The 26007-nt window shown below is 37.3% G+C and overlaps 1 protein-coding gene across 1 annotated transcript in view; it reads right to left on the bottom strand.

Annotated features, from left to right (window-relative positions):
- The window catches only part of SYT16 (synaptotagmin 16), a 119746-nt gene that overhangs the window by 61338 nt on the left and 32401 nt on the right, over positions 1-26007 (bottom strand). The gene's annotated exons all lie outside the window — the stretch shown is intronic.

Below are 26007 nucleotides of genomic sequence, written 5' to 3'. Positions count from 1 at the left end.
GGCTGAATACTCCACTTAAAATATAAATATCATCATACTAGATAAACATAAAGGAAACCCAACTGTATCTATTTATAAGAGGCCCACTTTAAATCTGATAAAAGTGGGGGGAAAAAGATGTAGCAGGTATATAATAACCAAAAAGAATATGGTGCAGTTGTACTAATATCAAACAGAGTAAACACTTTGAGCAAGAAGTATTCAAAATAAGAAACAATATTTCATAATAAAATGGTCAATTTAATAGGAAGACATAACAACCCTAAATAATTTTAAATTATATAAAGAAAAAAGATCTGTAATTTTATTTCATGATTTTAACATTCTTCTAAAACTGATAGAACTGAAAATAAATAAAAGTATATAAAAATAGAACATGATTAAATAAATCACCCTAATATATTATATATATATATATATATATATATATATATATATATATATACACACACACACACATATGTATATATGTAACACACACACACACACACTTTCATGATATATATTCTTTTCACATTTACATGGGATATTTACCAAAAATGGACCATATCCAAAAAAATAGACTAGACTATATGCTGTGCCATAAAGAAAGCATCACAAATTTTCTAATTTCAAAGGATTGAAATCACAAGGGTATATTCTCTAACCACAGGGCAATTAAACTAAAAATCAACAAAAGAAAGATAACCAGGAAGACATTTTAGGTCAAATTAGAAAATATATTGAGCTTAATTAGAAGCAAAATACAACATACTAAACTTGTGAGAGGTAGCTAACATAGTGTTTTAAGGAAGCATAACTTTATACGCATATATTATAAGAAAGTTATATAATCACCCTTTATCAGGGATGTACAAATCAAAACCATGATGAGATACTGCCTCACATCTGTCAGAATGGCTAAAATTAACAACACAAGAAACAACAGGTATTGGCAAGGATGCAGAGAAAGGGGAACCCTCTTGCACTATTGGGAATGCAAACTGGTGCAGCCACTCTCAAAAACAGTATGGAGTTTCCTCAAAAATTTAAAAATAGAACTACCCTATGACTCAGCAATTGCACTACTATGTATTTACCCAAAGGATACAAAAATATAGATTCAACAGGGTACATTAACACCAATTTTTATAGCAGCATTATCAACAATAGTCAAACCATGGCCAATGGCCCAAATATCCATCAACTGATGAATGGATCAAGAAGAAGTGGTATATCTATACAATGGAATATTACTTAGCCATCAAAAAGAATGAAATCTTGTCATTTGCAATGATGTGGATGGAGTTAGAATGTATTATGCTAAGTGAAATAAGTTAATCAAGAAAGACAAATACCATATGATTTTACTCATATGTGTAATTTAAGAAGCAAAACAAATGAACATATGGTGGTGGTGGGGAGAGGGAAATAAACCATAAGAGACTCTTAATGAAAGGGAACAAACTGATGGTTGATGGAGGGGAAGTGGGTGGGGGGATGGGATAGATGGGTGATGGGTATTAAGGAGGGCATTTATTGTGATGAGCACTGGATGTTGTATATAAATAATGAATCACTAAATTCTACTCCTGAAACCAATATTACACTGTATATTAACTAACTAAAATTTAAACTAAGAAAAAAAAAGTTATATGTCACAGAAGATGAAAATTTTTAAGGTTCATTATCTATTAAAGAAACTTAATCAATTATTTGATTTCTTTTTATAAAGAAACTGCAGTCCCAGATGGCTTCACTGGTGAAATCTGATTAACTTTAAAGAAGAAATAATACCAAACTTGCACAATAAGAGAAAAGAAAAAGAGGTAAACATTGCCCAAATGATGTGATGAGACAGGTATAACCCTGAAACTAAAACCTGAAAAGAACATTACAAGAAAGGAAAATGTTAGGTCTATATTTTTCATGAACAAAGACGTAGAAACCATAGCCAAAATATTTGAAATTCAAATCCCTTGATATTTAAAATTTATATATATCATAACCAGGTAGGATTTATTCAAAACATGCAAAGTTAGTTTAACATTTGAAAATCAACCAACATAATCTACCCAATAATGAATAAAGGAGGAAAGAAAATCATGTAGTTATTTCAATAGATGCAGAATAAGCATGTAATAAAATTTATCTCCTGTCCTATCCCTAAACAAAGTAGGAATAGACAGAGATTTCCTTAATCTATGGTGATAGATATCACAACAGTGGTTGCCTTAGAGACAGGCATGAGGGAGCCGTCTGGGGTCTCTAATTTGATGTGTATGGCAATTACAAGAGTGGAAACATAAATAAACCTCCTTCAAGACACATGCACTTCATTGGATATAAGTTATACCTCAATAAAAGAGTAAATAAAAAGACAGAAACTTTTTAAAAAATTGAACCCTCAATACTAGAACAAGAGTTGACAAACAGCTTATGGACTAGATAAGGCATCCCTAAAACAAATTAACAGACAGAAGAATGTGATAAATGATAAAGGGAGTTAACTTTACAAATATCAATAAGGGTGCCTGGGAGGCTCAGCTGGTTAAGCATTTGACTCTTGATTTCAGCTCAGGTCATGAGCCCCACATTGGGCTCTGCGCAGACAGTTCCGAGCCTGCTTGGGATTCTCTCTCTCCCCACTCTCTCTCTGCCCCTACCCTGCTTGTGAACACATGCTCTCTCTCCCTCTCTCTCTCTCTCTCAAAATAAATAAGCTTGAAGAAAAAAACAAAAACAAAAATCAACAGGGAAGTAAGAAATTGCTCAACGAATTATACAGCCCATCAGAAAATATAAATATATATTTGATATATATATAGCCCATCAGAAAAGCCTCAAATTAGAACTTCACCTTATATTATATACCAAAACGAACTCCTAAGGGATCACAAAGTTAAATGTAAAACAACCCCCTTCCCATCAACCATGGACAAAGAGGCTGAAAGAAAATGTAGGTAAATATTCAGCTGACAGAACTTCAAATGGTTAATGTTTATTAGGAACTTACTGCAGGTCAGAACCACTGTAAATGCTTTGCACACAGCCCCCACAAAATACAACTAGGAGGAAACACAGACCCAGCATCACACAAGAAATAAATGATTGGACCAGAATTCAAATTCAGACGGTGAAATGCCATGGCAACTTCCTGCCTCAGAATGACACCTTAAAAAACAGGACTTTACATAAAACTGATTTGGGATTTTATTCTTCCTTCTTGATGATACTGAACACAAAAACAATTAACAGTCACCTCCCCCAAAATGGCCAACTGACATTGTATAAAAGCATATTGGAAAAGTATTTGCAAAATATGACAAAAGCGTAACAGTTATGACAGGATGAGTTCTTAGGAGGGGATGATTTAAGAAGAAAACCCCAACAAAGAATAAAACCACCAGAAGGGCATCTATGTGGACTGTCAGTAGACAAGTTTTTAGAAATCAGGGATTCCTGGGTGACTCAGTCAGTTAAGCTGCCGACTCTTGATTTTGGCTCAGGTCATTATCTCACTGTTCCTGAGTTGGAGACCCCACGCCCCCATGGGACTCCATGCTCACTGTGCAGAGCCTGCTTGGGAACCTCTGTCTCCCTCTTTCTGGCCCTCTCCCATTCTCATTCTCTCTCTCTCTCTCCCTCTCTCTCTCTCTCTCCCTCTCTCTGTCTCCCTCTCTCAAAAATAAATAAATGTTTAAAAAAATTAAAAATAAATAAAAAATAAAAATCGAACAGTTCACACTCCAAGAAAGAACAAAATGCCACTTCCCATGAGTGTGAGCCTTCACAACTTTTCTTTTTTTCTCTTACCACCTGTAGCCTTAGAACTCTGGACTAGAGTTTCCAGCAAAAACCCTCCTTGGCCATGTTCTCATGAATTTCTGCACCTGGGGTCACCGCCAAAAGATGCAAGCTACACACACAGGCTCTGGGGATATGGGTTTCCCTAATCAGCATGATGGCCCTCTTAGCTGCTGAACCTATGAGAACCAAATTCCCAGCTCATTTAGTGATGTCCAGGATAATCCTGGGAGGTTCCTGGTGCTCACTGGGAATTTCAGCTAAGTTTTGCAGAGACTCTGTGTGCTTGAACAAAAAATCGTTCAGGGTGGATGAACCCACCTCCAGGGAGGCTGGGGTCTGAGGTTCCTGCTGAGAGCCAGGGATGCTGGTTGGTGAAAATGAATTGTAGAGGGGAAAAAAAACATGGAAACTTTTGGGAGATGACATGGAATCTCAATTACTTCCTGCCTGCCTTATCCCTTATAAAATGTGGACAGCTTTGAAAGTGAGCTCTCTAAATTCAATTCAACATTTCCTTGGCAGATTTATAGGTATATTTCAGAACTCTCCAAAGAAGAATAGAATGAAGTGGGTTTTTTAAATTCTTCTTATTTTTTTGTTTTAAATTTTTTAATTTAATTTTAAAATTATTTTTAATGTTTATTTATTTTTGAGAGAAAGAGAGACAGAGAACGAACAGGGGAGAGTCAGAGAGAGAGGGAGACACAGAATCTGAAGCAGGTTCCAGGCTCTAGGCTGTCAGCATAAAGTGGGGCTTGACTTCTGGACCACAAGATCATGACCTGAGCTGAAGTCAGACACTTAACCAACTGAGCCACCCAGGCTCCCCAGAATGAAGTGTTTTTGTTTTCATTTTCATTTTCATTTTAGAGAGAGGTGCTAGGGTTGTAGCTACTCTTTTTTTTTTTTTAATTATAGCTACCCTCCTAAAAAAGAAATAAGGTAATAGGAATAGAGAAAAAAAATATGTAAACTTGAGTAAGGTCTTATGTTAATTTACTTTTACCTATCTACTAGGTAGAAGGAAAAACTCTTTAAGAAAATGACAGCAGTGAGGGTTTTAAAGGTTTTAGAATCTCTAAGCTCTTTCCATCCTGTTAAAGTAAAGAATTGCAAAGTAAAGAAATCTTCAGAATTCAACACAAGAATGCCATGATTGTCAGGCCAATTTCCTTAGGAACCATTAAGTTTGATTTATGAAATGACCCAGATAAAACCAACTGCCTTTGCTAATCCAAGTGTATCTCTAACTAATAAGTTAGGGGTGAAAAAGTAAAAGGTTTTCTTTATTAAAAAAAAAAAAAAAGAATTCCCTTTACTAATTTTCACCGCATCCTATTTCCAAGGTTTCAAACACTGCAGTAACAGTCTTTGATGGGATTATGATCTGACTACCATTTAGAATACAGTGTTGGACCAGCACTTTGAAATGATGCAATTGGCAGCTCATCTTCAACAGAGGCCCCAGGACAAAAGGCTAATGTCCCCTCTTCTTGGCATGCTCCTCCTGAAGACCAAACAAGGGTGTTTCCCATGACTTAGATTCTATTCCTTATACTGCCTGATTACATTGCCAGCTAGCAAAAGAGGACTCACTGTGTTTGCAAATGCATCACATGAAATGAACACGTGGAAGAATGGAGTATCTCCTCCAAGATTCTATTTGAAAAAGATCATAAAGAGACCAAAAGAGAGAGAGAGAGAAGAGAAGAGAAGAGAAGAGAAGAGAAGAGAAGAGAAGAGAAGAGAAGAATATTTGAGAAAAAGAAAATTGTTACATGGCCAACTCTATGCCTGGTCTTGTGTGAGTTCTCACATTTAACTAGATACTGCATTCCCCTGTTACAGATGAAAAAAAAGGTCCTCCTTAGGTTAAGTAATCTTTCCTTCTTACACAGGGAAGTAGCAGTTTGACATTTGAACCCAAATGGTTCCAAAGACCAAAGTCTTCAGATACAGCTCAATGTGATAATTCAGAAAATGGAACTGATTTTTTTCGTGAGGATAAAGGTATAAAATATCTTCGTTTCTGTGTTTTTTCCATGTTCCTAGATTCTTTTAAGAATTAAGCATATTCAGGGGCACTTGGTGGCTCAGTCAGTTGAGCGTCTGACTTCGGCTCAGGTCATGATCTCACAGTTGACGAGTTCAAACCTTGTGTCAGGCTCTGTACTGACAGTTCAGAGCCTGTAGCCTGCTTTGGATTCTGTGTGTGTGTGTCTCTCTCTCTCTGCCCCTCCTCCACTCATGCTCTGTCTCTCTGTCTCAAAAATAAAATAAAACATTTAAAAAAAAAGAAATAAGCACATTCTAATTCTTCTTGATGGTCTGTTAAAAATGTAAGCCTCAGAATAAAGTCTTTATATTACAGTGTTATTTCTGTTGTTAAAGTTTTAGCTTACTTCTTTCTAATACTTATAAAAACTGAAGAAAAACTACAATCCTTACATTTCAATAGCTTATTGTTCCCCCTGTTACAAATCTAAAAGCATCTCATGCCAAATTCTACCACTCAATTTGTGAATGCTGTCAGAACAAACTATTTGAAAACAGGGTATGCCAAACACACACAAAAAGTATTCATCCATTTATTTGACAAGTATCAATCTCTTACCACCATAAGATAAGCACTTCTAGATACAGGGGATACATCAGTGAATGAAATGGATAAAAATGCTTGTCCTCATGGAGACAAATAAGCAAAGCAGGTCAAAGAGTGAAGAATGCTGTGAAGAAAAAAATAGCATAGAAAAGAGGATGAGTACAGACTACATTCACGTGGTCAGAGAGGCTTCTGAGAGGGGCCGTGTGAGTAAAGACCTGGGTGAAGTGAGGGACCAAACATGATGGAGGATGGGCCTGGAGGATAGGCCTTCCAAGCAGAGGAAACAGCTCATGAAAAAGCCCTGAAGTAGCAGCACACTTCGTGTCTTAGAAGAAGATCTGAGGGTCCAGAGTTGCTGGGACAGAGTAAACAAGGGGGGGGCGGGGGGAAATAGTGGAATGTAAGTCAGAGAGATAGCATGGGTCTAGATTCCTAAGGACAATGTAGCCACTGAAAAGGCTCTGGCTTTCACTCTAAATCAGATGGAAACTTAAGTTTTAAAAGTAACACTGAGTACTGTGTTGAAAACAGGCCATGGGAGAGGAAAGCTGGATACAGAGAAATCAGGATATAAACTCAGTAACACAGATAATGGCTGCTTAAATCACCATGGTAGCAATGATGGTAGGAAGAAACAGCCTGATTCTAGATATATTTTTATTGTAGAGCCAATAGGATTTGCTGATGGATGATATGTAGGAAAGGAGAGAAAGGTGTGAATGAGGACTACAAGATTTCTGGCCTGAGAAACTGGAATGATGAAGCTGCTATTTAGAGACAGGCAATGTTGTGGGAAGTACCAGATTTTGAGAGGAGACCAGAAATTCAGATTTGGATGTATTAGATTTGAGATGTCCATTAGACTCAAAGTAGAGTTGCAAGCAAGCACTTAGATAGTTCAAGACTAGAGTGTAGGCTGATTAGCATATGAATGTTATTTAAAACCTTGAGATATGATGAGATTAGGAAGAGAGAGAAGTCCAAAGACTCAGCCCTGGATCATGACATTTAGATGTCAGGGAGATTTTGAAGATCAAGGAGATGAAGAGAAACCCGCCAGTCAAGTAGAAGGAAGCACTTACATTCCTACACCAACAATGTAATTTTTGGATCTTTAAAGAATCATTAATAAGACAGGTGTTTGATGAATATCAGTTTTCTACAATTTTCTTTTTTAAAATCCCAACATTTAAAAAATTTCTGAACATGGAACAAACCAAAAGATAAAGTCACTAAGAATTCTTTCAATGTGTCCCCCAGAGTCTTTTATTTTGCCTGCAAAGCTATGCCAGAACCGTGGCAAAGTTTAACATCTCCACTAACTTAATTGTGAAACATTTATTGGGACTTTAGAATATGCAAGTCACAGCACTGAATATAGTCCTGATGGGATACAGGAATGATTAATACATGGTCCAAGTTCTAAAGAATTTACAGTCTAGTGGAAGGTCCCAAGCATGATATCAGAATAATGATAGAATGTTAACGTGGACAAAATCACAGCAGTTTCAGAAAAAACATTTGCGGGTCAAATTCTTACAGTTCAACAAGAATTCCATTGTCATCAATGCCATAACGATAAACCAAAAATATAATTGAAATATTTCAAAGACTCAGCTCATAACCAGCAAAATAAATATTCTTCTTTACTAATACTGAATGAACTATATATATATATATATATATATATATATATATATATATATAACATATATACATATATAACATATATACACATACATATAACATATATATACATATGTATGTTATATATATGTTATATGTACATATGTATGAATATATATATATATATATATATATATATATATATATATGTATATAACATCTCTCTCATCTTAGGTAAAAATCTTTTGACAAGAAGACACCTCTTATGAAAGTGACTTGGGCCCATGCCAGTGAGAACTGAAATGGCATGACTTCATTTCCACAGCTAGAGTGCCAGAGAAGAGCTGGTGCTTCTTTGATCTTCTGTCCCTGGTGCGTGCTCAGAAGATGCTGCCAGGACATATCAGTTGGCTCTCCATTGTAATGGCTTTACTACTGCCAAGTTGTCTGAGCCAGTCCATTCACAGCTGCTTTGCATGATGATGCCATAGTAGCCTCCCTAGAGCTCCCTACTTTGATTGCAGAGGCACGGCTCATGGGTCCTGCCTTATATCTCAGAGAAACAACGAACAACTACAAGTGAAGGCTAACACAATAACATTTGGAATTCATTTTCACTTGCCTTGTGAAAGGCATTCACTTGCATTAATGCTGGATAGAGAAAGTCAAGGCAAATCTTGAGATACTGTGTTTTTGCCTGTATCTCTCAATACAGTGTCAAAAATGTTAAGAAACCTAGAGGGTGTCAGTGACTATAGTCTTCCAAAAATGTGTCATCAATAGTTAATGGTAGGATAGTTACAGGCTGATCATTTTCCTGAAGGTAAAGAGATGTGTAGTGACAGCTACGATTAGGCTTATGTTCAATAATTAGGTCATTTTTTTTCATTTGATGAAACTGATGTGTGCTAACTGCTACAAATGTAAAGATTTTAAAAAGCTTTGCCATCAAAGAGCCTATAGACTCTGATGAGTACAGTTATTTGTTTTAAAGTTACATATAATATAAAGCCTATATTAATGACAAGTGCAATAAGCTATTGGAACACAGATGAGGAAGCAGATAACTGCCAGAAAAAAGGTAGGGAGCAGGGGCACGGGGGGAGATAGTGTGGGGAATATAGAACAGAATTTAGAATGGAAGGATTCATTTCTGAACTAAAGGTTCGTGCCACTCACCTCAATCCTTCTATTGAAATCCTAACCCCTCAATGTGATAGGATTAGGAGGTGGGGCCACTGGGAGGTGATAAGCTCATGAGAGTAGAGCCCTCAGAATGGTATTTGTGCCCTTAGCAAAGAGACCCCAGAGAGTCTGTAATGTGAGGACACAGCAAGGAGATGGCTATCTATAAACCAGAAAGTTCCCTGTCAGACAGAATCTGCTGGTGCCTTAAACTTGGACTCCCCAGCATCTGAAACTGTGAGAAGTAAATATTGTTTAAGCCACTCAGTCTATAGTATTTTGTGTATAGCAGCCTGAATGGACTAAGAGAGCTGCCTAGAGAAAATGATACTTGAGATAGCTCTTGAAAGACAAGAAATGTTCACTAAGCAGGCATAAGAGTAGGGAGAAAGAAACCAAATGTTTAGGTGTGAAATGGACTTAGTGTTTCCAGAAGCTGGAAGACAGTGGGCCCAAATCCCTGAAAACTAAGCATCTTTCAAAGGAAAGAAATTGTCCTGGAAGGCTTTTTGTATAAGAAGGTGTAAAATCTGATGCAGAGTCCAGAATGAACATCCAGAGGGGAACCCTGAGAATAGAGAGAGATGGAAAGAACACAGAAACAGAAAGGTCAGTTACCACATTATTGAAATAGACCAAGCATGATAAGTTACAATGCTTCATCATTGTTATTCAACATGACAAAATGTGTTCTCAAATCACAAATCTGCATTTTAGCAATATATTCAAATGGTCTGGTTTAGAAAAAATAAAAATAAAAAAATAAAATAAAATTAGATGAAAGTTTCTAATGAAGATTAAGTCCAATAATAACAGATATTTGGCTATCTTTATTAACAGATTTTTGTTAAAAAGGCATCTAGTTCCGGATCTGGTAACTGAAAGCAAAAGTCTCCTTCTCTAGAATGGAAAGATTGTTCTTAGGTAACGGAATCCAGGAATGACTGGCGGTAAGAGGTCAATTCTTTTTACCTAACCAGTGATCTATTCATTGCTCAAGAGTGAACAACCCACAAATATTACACAGTCTTCAGCAGAGTTTGCGTGAATTGACTAGAAATAAAAGCATTACTATATCACATTAGTTCAAATTCCAGTGTTTAGTCCCTGCCATTATTTAAAAAAAAATTTTTTTTAACGTTTTATTTATTTTTGAGACAGGGAGAGACAGAGCATGAACAGGGGAGGGTCAGAGAGAGGGAGACACAGAATCCGAAACAGGCTCCAGGCTCTGAGCTGTCAGCACAGAGCCCGACGCGGGGCTTGAACTCACAGACCGCGAGATCATGACCTGAGCTGAAGTCGGATGCTTAACCGACTGAGCCACCCAGGCGCCCCAAGTCCCTGCCATTATTAACAACAACTCCAGGATTCCACATGGGCAAAATATTAAAATTTATGAATGACTGACAAAAAATTCCAATTCTTATTGCAAAACTTCATACACCTGAAAATGAATAACTGATCAAGAAGAGGAAGATAGAGTAGGGTCAGTGTGCAAATATTTACTCATGAACTTGGCTCTCACTGTTGCCTAATTTTTCATTTAGTTCTGCAGTCTGTGATTATGTATCATGTGCCTAAAAATTATCAATGAAGACAGGTTCACAGAGAAGAAATAACATATAAATGTAAAAAAATAAAAGAAAAGAAATAAACCAAGCAGAAGAGGCTATATATCTGAATTAAGGTAGATGGATAGAGAAGAGCTGGACAGACACAAGAGAAGTTGGAAATAGAATCAATAGGATTTAGTACATACTGAAAAAAATACAAGTCGGGTAGGGGAGCTGAGAGGGATAAGGAACTGAGAGAAACTTCTATCTTACTTTTATGATTAGCTTTCCATAAATTAGATAACAAAGGAAGATGATTAGTCATGTTTCTCAACATGTTGAATTTGGGATGTTTGATACCATTCAGGTGAAGGCAGTTAGATATATGAGCCCAGAGCTCAAAAGAGAAAGGTCCAGACTAGAGACACAGATCTGAAGTGGAAGTCGTGGAGGACTGTGTTAGGAGGGAAACCAATACTCTAGGGACAGGCAGAGGAAGGTGAAAGAAAAGGAGTGACTAGATGTAGTAAGAAGAAAAGGAACACATGGAATCCAGAACCTAGGTGAAGAATGAGTTTCAAGGGAGGAATATCTAGCAATGTTCACAGCCAAAATAAGTCAAATTATTATTTTGACTTATGAACGGGGAGGGGAGGTGCTGCTTATATAACTAAGGGCATGTTCGTTGCAGTGGTAGAGTGGAAGCCAAACTGCAGTGAGTAAAAAAGAAAGCAGAAGCTAGGGAAATGGAGACTCAAGTATAGCCTGTTCTCCCATTAATTCCTTCAGCTCAACTTAGGAGTCCACTGTCAGAAAATGTAATGCCCAGGAATTTGCTGCCAGTCACTGATGTGGGGCTGGAGGTGTGAGATGGAAGGAAGAGCACTTCGACCTACTTTGGGACAGTGGCTACATGAGGAAAGAAACTTGATGTTTTCAGTTAACATGTGCAGTTTGGAATCTGAGCTTCTTTACAGGCTAGGGACATTTAAGAAGTAACTGAGCATCCCTTGAAGTCTTGTCTTTTCTTTAAAAATAATAATAATCCATCCACCCACCCACCCACAGACATATTTCACAAAATGATGATTATGAGGTACAATGTTTATAAAATATCTAACCCATAGTCAAGATTATACTTTACTGAATACCTATAACTGTTACATTTATTATTATTGATATTAGCAACCAAGAAACTCTTCACCTGGGGTGATCTACAAAATCAATAAAGACTCTTGGCAAGGTATCTTGGGCACTTCCCATGAGAGAATATGTGCCAGTGGAGAGTTTTCCTGCAAAGTCTGCATCCCCTTTACACTCTTTACCATTTCAAAATCAATTCAGGTCTACAGATTTAGCTTCTAACCAAAATCTTTTTATGAACAATTCCTGGATGAACCATTTGCAGAGCAGCCAAGAGAAAGGAACAGTTGCCTTTTAAGATAAAAATACAATTTCCCCATTTGAAAAAAATCTGTAAGTTCAAATAACTCAAAAGAAGGCATGTAAGTATTTCCCACCTTTTGTGTAATTTCTCTACTTTATTTAAATAGCCAACCTAGGATCCTGTGGTGGATCAGACCCAAATGGTGGTCATCTATACCCCCATCCCTGCCTCCTAGTGTTCATACCTTTGTATGATCCCCTCCCCTTCAGTATGGCTGCAACTTGTGATGTGCCTCTAACCAGTAGAGTATGACAAACGTGATGGAATGTCACACTCATAATGACACTGCATAATATAAGATTCCTTTGCCATGAGGCTTTCCTTGCTAGCTTGATGTAGTAAGCAACCACAACGGGGAAGCCCATGTAGCAAAGAACCAGGAATGGCTTCTAGGAACTAAAGCAGCCTTCAACCAACAGCCAGCATAAAGCTGGGGCCCTCAGTTTTACATCTGCAAGGAAACCAATTTTGCCAATGACCTGAGAAAGCTAGGAAGTGGATTTTTCCCAGGTCCAACCTCCAAATGAGAATGTAGCCCATCTGACATTTTGAGCCTGTGAGACCCTGAGCAGAGGATACATCTAACCTATATCTGGATCCCTAAACCATAGAACCTGAAATAATAAATGCATGTCATTTTAAGACACTAAGTCTGTGATAATTTATTATGTAGCAATGGATAACGAATACAGATCCCATACAGTTAATTGTGTAGCTAAGCCAATCTAAAAGTGTGAGTTAGGAAGATCTGCTAACATCCAGGAGAGGAGCCATGATCTAGTTCAGAAGTATCAAATGAAAGGGGCGCCTGGGTGGCTTAATCGGTTAAGCATCCGACTTCAGTTCAGGTCATGATCTCATGGTTCATGGGTTCAAGCTCAGTGTTGGGCTCTGCACTGACAGCTCAGAGTCTGGAGTCTTTTTCAGATTCTGTGTCCCCTCTCTCTATGCTCATCACCTGCTTATGTGCTCTCTCGCTCTCTCTAAAAAATAAATAAACATAAAAATAAAGTATTAAATAAAAAAAGAAGTATCAAATGAAAAATTGTTGTTTTTTTTTTTCTGACTTGAAGCAGACATGCATCCCTAAGCACTGAGAAGCAGGTATCCACAGCACCTGTGGTGACATAAGGCATATGTGGTGATGAAAGGAATCTAGGTTCATCCTTGGAACAGACTTATCATCAATGTACAATATACAGACAGTGGAAAGATCCATGAGACACTGACTCCTGTAATAAAGCTCTTGGGTTTTTGTTTGGCCATCCATCATCTATTCTTCCAACTTCTGGAATTCTGATTTTTCTTCTGGTAAACCACTTTCCTCCATGCTCAGACCATTTTTCTGGTAAAGGTCTCTCTCTACCAACTTCAGGAGTGACATGTGACATAGGTCTGTCCAATCAGAGCATCACACTTCCCTGATTTCTAAGTGATTGCCAAGATTTGCCACATAATTCCAGCCCAGCCAAGACAAGACAAGCAAATCAAACCAATTAGTGCTAACCCCAAAACTCTTTTTCAAGTTGCCAGAAAGTGGAATTTATTTTTCCACTAGATTACAACCTACGAAGATACAAACCTGGAGCTTCTGACAACCATATCACTACACATGGAGTCAAAGATGGAGCCCAGATGGAGACAGAGACACAAGACCAGAGGTAGAGGAAGAAAAATCAGGTCCCAAAGATAACATCTGAACTCCTGGATAGAACTCAGAAAGCCAGATTTACTCCCAAATTTATCAGTTACTTGAGTTCACTCCCTCTTTTTCTTTGCTTGTAAGAAATTGAGAAATTCCCAGTATAACTTTAATTTGGTTCAATTATGTAAATAGCATGGTTTCTGGGACACAAGCAATATTGCCTCAATGCCATTTTATGGTTAAGAGGAAGTCCAGCCTTGCAAAGGGAAGTATCAAGGGTCAGAAATAGTTTATATGCAAAATGATCACATAAAAATGACTGTGTGGGGGTGCCTGGGCAGCTCACTAAGTTAAGTGTCAGACTCTTGATTGTGGCTCAGTTCATGATTTCACAGTTTGTGAGAAGGAGCTCCACATTGGGCTCTGCATTGACACTGCAGAGCTTCCTTGGGATTCTCTCTCCCTCTCTGGCTGCCCCTTTCCTGCTCATTGTCTGTCTGTCTGTCTGTCTCTCTCTCTCTCTCTCTCTCTCAAAATAAATAAACATACTTAAAAAAAATAACTGTGTGTCATTATGGGTCTAAAACCAAGAGAACAATTTTCCAACTATCCACACATAAGTTTAGCAGTGACTACTTTATTGCAAGATCAAAACAATAAAAAACAGGAAAACCTGAAGTTTGAATTTGGTTTTGAAATATGCTCTTACATTACAGCTTAAGAAGATAATGCTTAAAATTTCAACTTCATGTTTCTTCCTACCTTCTCCCTGAAAATAAACTGATTTTTGAGATGATATAAAAGTTTTTGAAGTCTTTCCGTGAACAAGAGTGTGTCCTAAGAAAATCTCACACTTGACCTCTTTAAGCAAAAGATTTATGAAACATCAGAAAATTTCACAAACAGCAAAAATTCTGGAGTAACAAATGGACAGTATTACCAATGGCCAGATGCTGATAAGCTTGGGCAAAGCCACATTTTAAAATCAATCTGCCAGTGGTGCCTGGGTGGCTCAGTAGGTTAAGTGCCTGACTTCAGCTCAGGTCATGATCTCATGGTTCAAGCCCCACATCAAGTCCTGTGCTGACAGCTCAGAGCCTGGAGCCTGCTTCAGATTCTCTTGTCTCCCTCTCTCTCTGCTCTTTCTGTGCTCACACTCTGTGAATCTCTCTCCCTTCAAAATAAACAAAGATTAAAATCAATCGGCCAAACACACTTCCCACCCCATACCATGGCTTGCCCAATTACTTTTCCCTCTGTTGGCAATGCTCTTCCCTCATTTATTTGCATAGCCCACTCCCTCACTTCCTTCACAGCTCTGCTTAACTGCTGCCTTCTTGGAGAGGTCATAGTATATAAAATATAGCACCACATATACAAAGTATAAAACCACCTATGTAAAATACAGGTCATTCTATATAAGATATATAAAATTCTACTCACCTGATTAATTTTTACCCCCTTAACCTGCTTAATTTTCCTCATGGCACTTATTACCTATCATATCACATTTGTTTGCCTGGTGAATATCAAATATGGGTAAGAATTAGATGCCCATTTTACCAGTTACCTATCTCCTCCAGAAAGCCTCGGTTCACATGGACGTTCTAGCTCTTCCACAATTAGTCTGGACCGCTTCAAAATCTATACAACTGCTTGGACAACACTTTAATTACTATATTCGTCAAGATCCAATCAGAAGAACAAAAACCACAATAGGTATTTCAATAGAGGGAATTTAATATAGAAAATTGGTTCTACAGCTATTGGGTACTGAATGAATAGAAAGAGGAACAGGAAGTAACTCAGAGACTGTAACTGCAGGAAGCAGCTACCACCCCTCAAGCTGGAGAAGCAAGGGGAAGCAATCAAGATTATCGAAACCAGAAGCTCAGAAACAAGGCTTCAAGGATATGAGGCTCAGACAGTGGGTCAGTCTGCTGGTGGTGGTTCAGGGTGTCAGAAGAGGAGCTCTACAGAGTCTAGACTCTGGGGAGGGAAAATTGCCTAGACAGGGTAGTCACCTCTAAGTGGGAGGCCATGAGGTTGGTTTTAGAATGCTGAAAGAAAGTGGATACTGGAACCCAAACTGTTGGTAGCAATAAGGAAGGCTCTACTGTGGTGCCTATAACAGAACAGTAAGGAAAAGCAGGAAAAAGGAATTCCTTTCTTTCTTCCTTCCATCTTCCAGTATCCCTCCACTGCTCCTTTTGGCACAACATAGGAGAATACCCCTGGCAAAAGAAAACTGTAGTTTGCAGAATACCAGCCTCAACATACAAAGCAGGACAAAGCAGAATAGACGTGAGCAGAGAGAGAATACCTGAAGACCAATGGAGATCCTAATGTATTTCTCCAATTTTATTTTCTTAGGAAAAAAGTCAAATTTAAAAGGAAATGGTACAGTGGTTGACTCCTGACTGTATTATCACTAGCTTTTTTTGTACACCTTGTAGACTTTAATCTAGAATATCATAGATATACTTTGGGTGGTCCATGAACCCATGAAATTTCATTATAAAAATGTTTTGGTATATCCTGCATGTGTTTTCTGAAAAAGTAGGTTCATAACTTTTGTTAAAGTTTCAAAGGAGCCTGTTAGTCCCCTAAAATTTGGTGTCACTACCCATGTTTTCATTCATTATTTAAACTTGCTATGGAAAGCACAGACAACTCTTAGATTCTTTTAATGCCTTCAGCACACCATTGGTTATAACTCTCTTGGTTACAGAACCAGTTGGAACCACCTCAAGAAAAACTGGGGGAGGACCAAGGAATCTATTCAAGGTGCCTCAACCCAGGAAGAAATTACCTAGTTAAAGCAAGGGGCTCAAAATAGCACTGTCTCCTTCATATATGACATCTAAAGAAACTCTGGTATATGTGCTCATAGATAAGTTTACATGGCAGAATTATTCATTATCGTGAAAAACTGGAAATAAATTAGGTGTTAATAAGAATGGATAAATTGGATCAACATGTAAATGGATAAATGGCATGTTATTTAATACAGTGGACTATTATATATCAGTTAAAATAAACTAAATCTACATGGGTCTGAATCATTCAAAAGCATAGCATTGAGAGGTAAACAGAAACAGGTTGCAGAATAACATGGTTAATATCATATCATTTGGATAGCTTTCCAACATGCAAAATTATGTTGTGTGAAATTTACAGATACAAATACTCGCAGCAAAAGAATAAAAACACACTGGGAATCACGCCCCCAAATTTAGACTTGTTTTACTCCTAGAGGAGAGAAGAGAAAGAAAACAAGGAGGAGTTCACAGAGGGTTCCAATCATATTGGTCCTGGATGGCGTCTTTAAAATAAATTGGAGTTCAATGTGGCAAAACTTTAAGATGTGGCAGAGTTAAGTGGTGGATTTGTGGATGTTTGTTATATCATGCTATATTTTTCTGTGTTTTGAAATGTTTCATAAATTTAAAAACTAGGAAATGTAAAGGGCACTAAAAACTCCATTAGCAGTGGCCTAGACCACCCTTGAGCATACTTAACAAGAGCTCAAAGGGAAAAGGAACTCATCATCACAAATCAGAAACTCCATTATTTATAAGGCTCCTTTTCAGAAACAAGACCATTTCTCCTCAGAGGTGGGTATCTAACAAGAATACCAGGGGAGGGAGAAGGGGGATTTCCCAAAGGAAGGAGAATACAAGAGGGAAAAAAAGATAGTATCTCTATGGCATTTTAAAAGATGAATAAACAACACACAAACACACAGGTAAAAATCTTGCTCAGCAAGAGAAAACCAGATAGTAAATGAAGAAAAGGTCTTATTAAGTTTGTACTTCCTACCTGGCTCCAGCTTCTTCCCTAATAGGATAGATAATTGCAAAAAAGAATCACCTGGCTCTATTACTGTGTGAGTCTCGGGGCAGAGAAGACCCCTGAGCTTTTTCATTATCAAGTAATTCCATTATTAAAGAAAAATTCCTTGTTCCTTGGGAATTGGAAAAATGGAACTTAAGCTCATTTGTAGTATAATTTACCTCCTATCTCTCTAATCCATTCCTAATGATGGTAAGAGTAGGAAAAGAAAAAAGGACTTTATTTCCTCATTTTAAAGCTGCCTTTAAAAATGCTCAAGCATTCTATTATAATAATACCCAGAAATCAAGGTAAAAATTTAATCCACATTCTGACCATTTGAATAAGTCATATGTTCCAACTTCTGTCCATGCAGGAATTTGTTACATGCCTAAAATTTCCCTTAAAAATGACACAAAATTGCAAAATACATAGCAGTAGCAATAAGTCTCCTTGCCTTCAAGTCAAGACTCTGAATACTGTACATCAGCTCCTAGCATGTTCATTAATACCTACTTTTTCTAAAACATGCAAGTCAACATATCAAGAAAATTAACCTCAAAAGGTTTTCAGAAAACAAGTTCTGAAGATTTTGCAGAATACTAAACTTTTTTATGACCAATTCTCAATAACCAAGGAACGTGATGGCATATGCCATCAAATGAAGGACTAATGAATGAAGACAAATTTAACTAGAGATAAGTTTACTTTCAAGAAAGCACTTTGTCAATGCAAAAGCAAAGTTCAAGTATTGCAAACAAAGGAAAGGCAGGATGCAACATTTCATATGCCATAACATGTCCTACAGAAAAGAAATAAAGCTCATATGATTTATAAATCAATTGCACTATATTACCTGATGCCTTTTAGTCTCAATTGCCACAAGCAATCCTAACAACATTGACAGAACAAAATACCCCGAATCCATAAAATCTTGAGACCCACCAGTAACTAAGACTGTAGGATTTTCCCTTTCATGTTATATTAGCCTCATAATCTGACCGAAAAGTCAAATTATGTCACCATGATTTCAAAGCCTGCTGTTCTATTTTTTTTTAATTCATTCCATCTAGCCAAAGAGTGTATCTAAAGTTCTATATGCCAGTGTACTTGGAACACATTAATTCCATTAGCAGGCTATTTCAGGAAATAGTGAGCATATTTCTTGGAAACAAATACATGTGGTTAAAAAACAGTCTCAAAAAAAAAAGTATGAGGTGAAAAACTGAAAACAAAGATGATTTTTAAATGCAATTAGAACTCTTTCCCATCACATATCAAAGTGTCATAACTGCTTCTTGACTGAGAAGTTGGTGTTTTGGATTTGGGTCTTTAAACCAAAAAAACCTATCTTGAGATATCACTATAAGGAGTCTATCTGCCTCTTAATCATAGGCAACTGCTAAATGAAGTGTATCTCTTTTCTCTGTTACATTACTATTGGCAACCAGATCCTCAGTAAGTGCCCAGAAATGTTTCCATGGTTACAAAAAGCATTCAGCATCCCTCTTGTTTTGGGCCAATTTAGCTTAAAATCTATTGTAGAGAAAAAATATGGCACATTAAGGAACATAAAATCAAGATACAATGTTATGAAAAGAATTCAAGGTTAAATGGGAAAAGCAGACTTGACAAGGCTTTTTAAAAAGTGCATATAAATCACTGATTAAAATGCCGCCTTTTCCTAGTGTATCTCCAAATACATCTCTTTAATAGACTGCAAAGCAGCCATGTACTGCAGCTGCCGTGATCCGTTGGAATAAAAGAAAAACTGAGCACTGATGATAATTTAAGACTGCTAGCCAGCAGGTAGACCCAAAAAAACCAAGTGTTTAATAGTCATACAGCTGAGAGTCCAGTCCCTTATCCTGGTTTTGTAGAGGGCTCAGGGTATGTACATATTTTGAGGAAAGAGGAACAAGAGTCTTTGTTCACTGGTTAAGAGGCATTTGAAGTAAATTAGTGGGCTATATCACATCAGGAAGAGAGACAAAGATGAAAACTCCCTAAAGGCAACTTAGTAAAGCTCCCCCACCTGTAAAGTCATGAGTGAGTTGGGCCAATGAGACTGTCTCATTTTAGGTCTCTACTGCATTCCCAACTCCCACCACCATCAACAGCCAGGACATTGAAAGCATTTGGGCATCTTCTGGAACATATTAAACAAATGGCATAAGCTTTGCAATAATCTGAAGGAGTGGCTGATCTCTACGTGTGTACACTTGTCCACTCCCCATAGTGCTTTGTATACATGGTAGACATTCAATAAGCATTTGATTGAGAAAAGCCGTCATACAAAACCTCTCTTTTTAGAGAAATTTTTCTCCCCATATTGACCTATACATTCACACCTCCCTTTGTCATATTCTATTGCTCTTAGTTTCACTGTGAAATCAAAAAAAGCGAGTGAGATTTAGTTATAATACTGTTATGGACTAAATAGAAGACTTTCACTTCCAGGAAGATAGAATAGATGTACTTTTCCCTATTCTTCCCCCTAAGTACAATCAAAAACCCTAGACACTGTATATAAAACAAAGATAGGAAGACTAAAAGGTACAGAGAAGATGGTAGAATGGCCAGGGACCAGAATTCAAGGAACATCATGGTGGTGACTTTCTTGGGTTGTTTTGCCACACATAGCCGAGACATGAAGCCAAAGAAGCTGGAAACCCATAAATGCCAACAGGCACAGACAAAAAAGTTCCCAAGAAAAGCCCACTCTTTCTATGCAAAGGACCAGGGAAGGGGCAGCCTAGAAAAAAAAGAAAACTCAGATAATCAATGTTCTACTCTAGCTAAACAGCACAGTAAAAAAATAAAAAAAGAAAAGAAAAAGAAAAAAACTATTCCCTACCCTCATCCATGCCAGCAAAGTCCAAATGGGGAGCCTACATTCCCATCCTCACCAGGCTATAATGAGGCACCCTGATCAATATCCCCACCAGAGGGTGCCAAAGAAGGCAAAGTAGGGATCCAGGACTTTCATTTTTGATAGCCAATAATAAGCATCCTCTATCTCTATCAGAATACGCCACATGAGGAACTTGGACCCAGACTTGAATTGAGGCATTCCTGCCCCTCCCAACTTGGGGGGTATCAGAGGAGCTCTAGTGGAGAAAAGATTTTCACCATCACCCAACAGTATTAAGGCTACCCTCAACTCAGTGTTAGTGGAACTCACATGGGAAGATAGAACTCCCATCCTCACCCAACAATAATGAGGACCACCCCTTCAAGAGTTAAGGAGGCCAAGAGGGAAACCTCGACTTCTGCCTCCACTAATAAGCCAATGCCCCCATTGCTCTGTCAGAGCCCTGTCAGAGACTCTCTTCCTGAGATGCCTTTTTGATGACTTCATTGTGTCATGAAAATAATGAAAACTATTTCTCTATATGTATTCATATTGTTTTAGATACCATTTCTTCTTACAATAGCTCCCTAGAGAGACAACATACATTCTTCCCTTCAATTTAGTCTCCAAATTGATGCTAGAGTTATCCTTCTAAAACAAGGCTCTGTTGGTGTCACTTATGATTATGATCTTCTTGAGATTCCCAACTGCTTACAAAATAAAAGCTAAATCCCTAACACAGAAAAAACAAAGACCTTCTCAGTTGCAACCTAAGCTCTAGCCTCATTTTCCATCCCTGAAAATGTCAGGCTTGTCCACATATCTGTGTTCATGCCATTCCTCTAAAAGGAATGCTTTTCTCCCTCCATCCACCTGTTAAATTCTGACTCATGCTTACAGTTTGTAGTCCTATATCACCTGCTTTGTGAAACCTTTTCTGACCATCTCTGATAACATTATCTCAAGAGTTACCATGTACCTAGTTCTTGTAGCTTTACACAAACTTTTTTTATAGGACTCATTACATATGACTCTTAGGCATTACACAACTCATTATAGGAAAACCAATATCTTAGTTGTACATTTATCTCCCAGCCCAAACATGCTACTCTATTAATAAGAATGTCCAATTCAATTTTAGAATATAGTTTTAAGTGTGTATTTTCTAAGTCTCAGTTTCTACTTAGGATGTAGAACATTGGAAATAATGCTCCCACTCTTTCACAACAAAAACAATAAAATATAGGTATTTGTAAAATGACACATTTCTTAAACTCATCAGAGAGCTCTAGTCATAATATAAACAACCAGTCCAAAAGCGAAAAAAAGAAAACTTATTTCAAAGGAATAAAGGACTCAAGCATTGCCTTGCTAGGGGCAGATGCTGGATTTATGCAAGATGGTAAGAAGAAGCTAATATTTTCAAGGAATTTCTAAAGGCCAACTATGGACAAGCACAAGTGTACAGAACTCATAGGAGTCACAAATCCAAGGAAAATCGAAACCCATTTAGAAGCTCTTCTCCACAAAATTCATAAGAAAGACTGGAGGCAGGGCACAACAGGAGTAAAGAAAGTTTCTCTCATAGTGCAGTCCTGGAAGAGGGGAAGAGTGGCTACTATAGGAGAGGTAAGAAGTCTTGCCAAAATTCTTCTATGATATTTACATTATGGAACAAAGGCTTTAAGCTACTTGGGGAAGGGAAGCAAATTTTGTCACCCCTAAACCACAGATAAAAACACATTAACATGAGTGAATAAAACAAAATTAAAAATTCCACCTTAGGAAAAGGGCAGAAAGAATTCTTAGGGTCAGACCATCAGGGGAGAGGCAAAATTATTGAGAAGGCCCTAACTCTGTGACACAGGGACATAAGAACTGCCTAAAATAGGCTGCTCCAAAACAGCAGAAAACAGAAATTTCCAACACAACCACACCACATTAGCAAATACCAAGTAATATAGAAGAAAGAAGGCTCCTTCCAGGAGAGGGACAAAAGCCTAAAGAGAGAGACACTTTCTGAGGCACAGGCAAAAAAAGGAGACTCAAGGCTGAAGATAGAGCAGATTTTCACAAAAATCTGTAGAAGACAAGCCCCTACCCTAGACACAATGTAATAATAGAGAATTTTGAAGCCTATGTAACACTGAGGTTAACAATAACAGCAAAACCCATACCCAGATCAAATTCTGACTAAATTGACCCAACCTTCTCCCAGCATTAGAAAAGGCTAATATTTTTTTTCAATATATGAAATTTATTGTCAAATTGGTTTCCATACAACACCCAGTGCTCATCCCAAAAGGTGCCCTCCTCAATACCCATCACCCACCCTTCCCTCCCTCCCACCCCCATCAACCCTCAGTTTGTTCTCAGTTTTTAAGAGTCTCTTATGCTTTGGCTCTCTCCCACTCTAACCTCTTGTTTTTTCCTTCCCCTCCCCATGGGTTTCTGTTAAGTTTCTCAGGATCCACATAAGAGTGAAACCGTATGGTATCTGTCTTTCTCTGTATGGCTTAAGAAAAGGCTAATCTTATTTCCAGACAGAAATACTATTTCCTTTCCCTACCTATGATGTTTGATTTGAATCAAAAATTACAAGACAAGCAAAATAAAAAGAAAGGAAAAATACACTATCGAGAGACAAAGCAATCAAAAAAGCCAAACTCAGAGATGACTCAGATGTTGGAACTACCAGACAGGAAACTTAAAGTAACTATAATTAACATGTTAAAAGTCATAGTGGGAAAAGGGGGAACATGCATAAACTCATTTGAAATTTCAGCAAAGAAGACTGAAATTATTATTTAAAAAAATTTTTTTTACATTTATTTATGTTTTGAGAAACAGAGTGAGACAAAGTGTGAGCGGGGTAGGGGCAGAGAGAGAAGGAGACACAGAATCTGAAGCAGGCTCCAGGCTCTGAGCTGTCAGCACAGAGCCTGACACGGGGCTCGAACCCACTGACCCTGAGATCATGATCTGAGCTGAAGTCGGATGCTCAACTGACTGAGCCACCAGGCGCCCCTGAAATTATTTTTTAAAATCAAATCAGAATGCTAGAAATAAAAATATATGGTAACAGAGATGAACTCATAGTCAGACTTTCAGTGGACTCGTCATCAGACTTGACACAAAGAAAGTAAACTTGAAGAATAGATGTCATTAGATTGTACCACCTAAACTGGAGTACAAAAAGGGAAAAAAGAGTGAAGGAAAAAGAACATTCAAGAGCTGTGAGACGGTATCAAAAGGTCTAATATTTGTGCAATTGGAATACTAGAGAGAGGAGCAAAAGAGAATGTATTAGAAGCAGTATTTGTAGAGATGGTGGCCAAGAATTTTCCAGAAGTAATGAAACTCACTAAACTACAGACACAGAAAGATCAGAGAACACCAAGACAAATTAACACCAGAACACACACACATACGGACACATGCACACACACCCGTAGATATAGCTGCTGAAAACCACAGATAAACACAAAATCTTGAAGGTATCCAATAGAAAAAAAAGACACTTTACATGCAGAAGAACAAAAGTAAGAATTACAGCATACTTCTCATATGAAAACTATGCAAGCCATGAGACAGTGAAATGACAACCTTAAAATGCTGGGGAAAAAAATAACTGTCAACTCAGAATTCCATACTTAGCTGAAATCTATTTCAAAAATAAATATTTTTCAGACAAACAACTAAGATGATTCATTAGCAGCATATACGCCCAAGCTAAAGACTTCAAATAGCATAAATGAGGCAAACATTCTTATTTTAATCAGAGAGACAACCAATCTAGAGACAACCATCTAAAGCAAAACAGCATCAATGTATTGAGTATTTCTTTCATGTATAAAAGCAAAATGTATCACAATAAAACAAAGGACTTGAAGGAAAAATTGGGAATATACTGTTGTAGTATTACTAAACTATACCTAAAGCAGTAAAATATTTTTTCAAGGTAGACTGCAATTAATTAAAGATATATGTTGTAAATCCTAGCATGACCATTAAGCATTTTTTAAAAAGATACGTAATTTTTTAATTAAAAAAAAGAGATATGAATAATGAGCCCAGAGTGGAGAGGAAATGGAATCTTAAAAATAGTCAATTCAAAAGAAGGCAGAAAAAAAATAGGATAAAAGAAACGAAGAATAGGTGAAACAAATAGGAATAATCTAATGACAGATTTTATTTCAACAATATAAAAAATTACATTAAATATAAACAATTAAGACCAACTAAACAGTGAAAAAAAAAGACCAATTAACTGAAAATTTGTTAGGTTGGATGAAAAAAAAAAGACCCAATTTTATGCCATGCACAAGAATACCACCATAAATATAAAAATAAATTTAAAGTTAATGAATATACCATGTCAACACTAATCAAAAAAATATTGGGAGGCTCCTGGGTGGCCCAGCTGGTTGAGCTCAGGTCATGATCTCACAGCTCCTGAATTTGGGCCCCACATCAGGCCCCGTGCTGACAGCTCAGAGCCTGGAGCCTGCTTCAGATTCTGTCTCTCTCTCTGCCCCTCCCCTTCTCATACTCTGTCTCTCTCTCTCAAATATTAACAAACATTTTAAAAAAATTAAAACAAAAAAAGAACACTGGAGGGGCACCTGGGTGGCTCAGTTGGTTAAGTATCATATTCTTTTTTTTTTTTAATGTTTGCTTGAACCCATGAACCAAGAGATCACGACCTGAGCTAAAGTCGGAGGCTTAATAGATGGAGCCACCCAGGCGCCCCAAGCATTGTACTCTTGATTCTGGCTCAGGTCATGATCTCACGGTTGGTAAGATCAAGCCTCACATCAGGCTCCCTGCTGACAGCACCAAGCCTGCTTCCTCTTCCTCTCTATGCTTCTCTCTCTCTCTCTCTCTCAAAACAAACAAATAAATAAATAAACATTTAAAAAAAGAAAGAGCTGGAATAGTCATATTAATATCAAAATAGACTTCAGGGATAAAAAAGGTATATTACATAATGAGCAAAAAGTCAATTCATCAAGGAAGCACATATTTCTACAATGTATATGGAATTAATAACAGGGCTTCAAACTACATGAAGCAAAAACTGCTAGAACTGGAAAGAAAAATAGCCAAATCCACAAGAAGAGTTAGAAACTGCAATACTTTTCTCTCAGTAATCAACAAAACAAAATCAGTTGGCAAAATCAGTGGATAAAATAAGTATATAAAAAATTCTGAGAAAAACATCCTCAAAAAACGTGAAGTAATTTATAGAACACTGTGCCCAACAACAGCAAAATACATAGTCTTTTTCAAGTACATAGGAAACATTCAACAAGTCAGAACATATTCAGAATGATAAAACAAACTTTAACTAATTAAAAAAACCCACAAAATTATATAAAATATGTACTTAGACCATACTGAATTAAACTAGAAATTAGTAACAGAAAGTTATCTAAAATATTTCCAATATTTAGAACATAACCA

This window comes from Panthera leo, chromosome B3 (assembly GCF_018350215.1).
Source record: "Panthera leo isolate Ple1 chromosome B3, P.leo_Ple1_pat1.1, whole genome shotgun sequence".
Taxonomy (NCBI): Eukaryota; Metazoa; Chordata; class Mammalia; order Carnivora; family Felidae; genus Panthera; species Panthera leo.
Note: the sequence above shows the minus strand (reverse complement) of the source record. Positions and strands in the feature narration are given on the sequence as shown.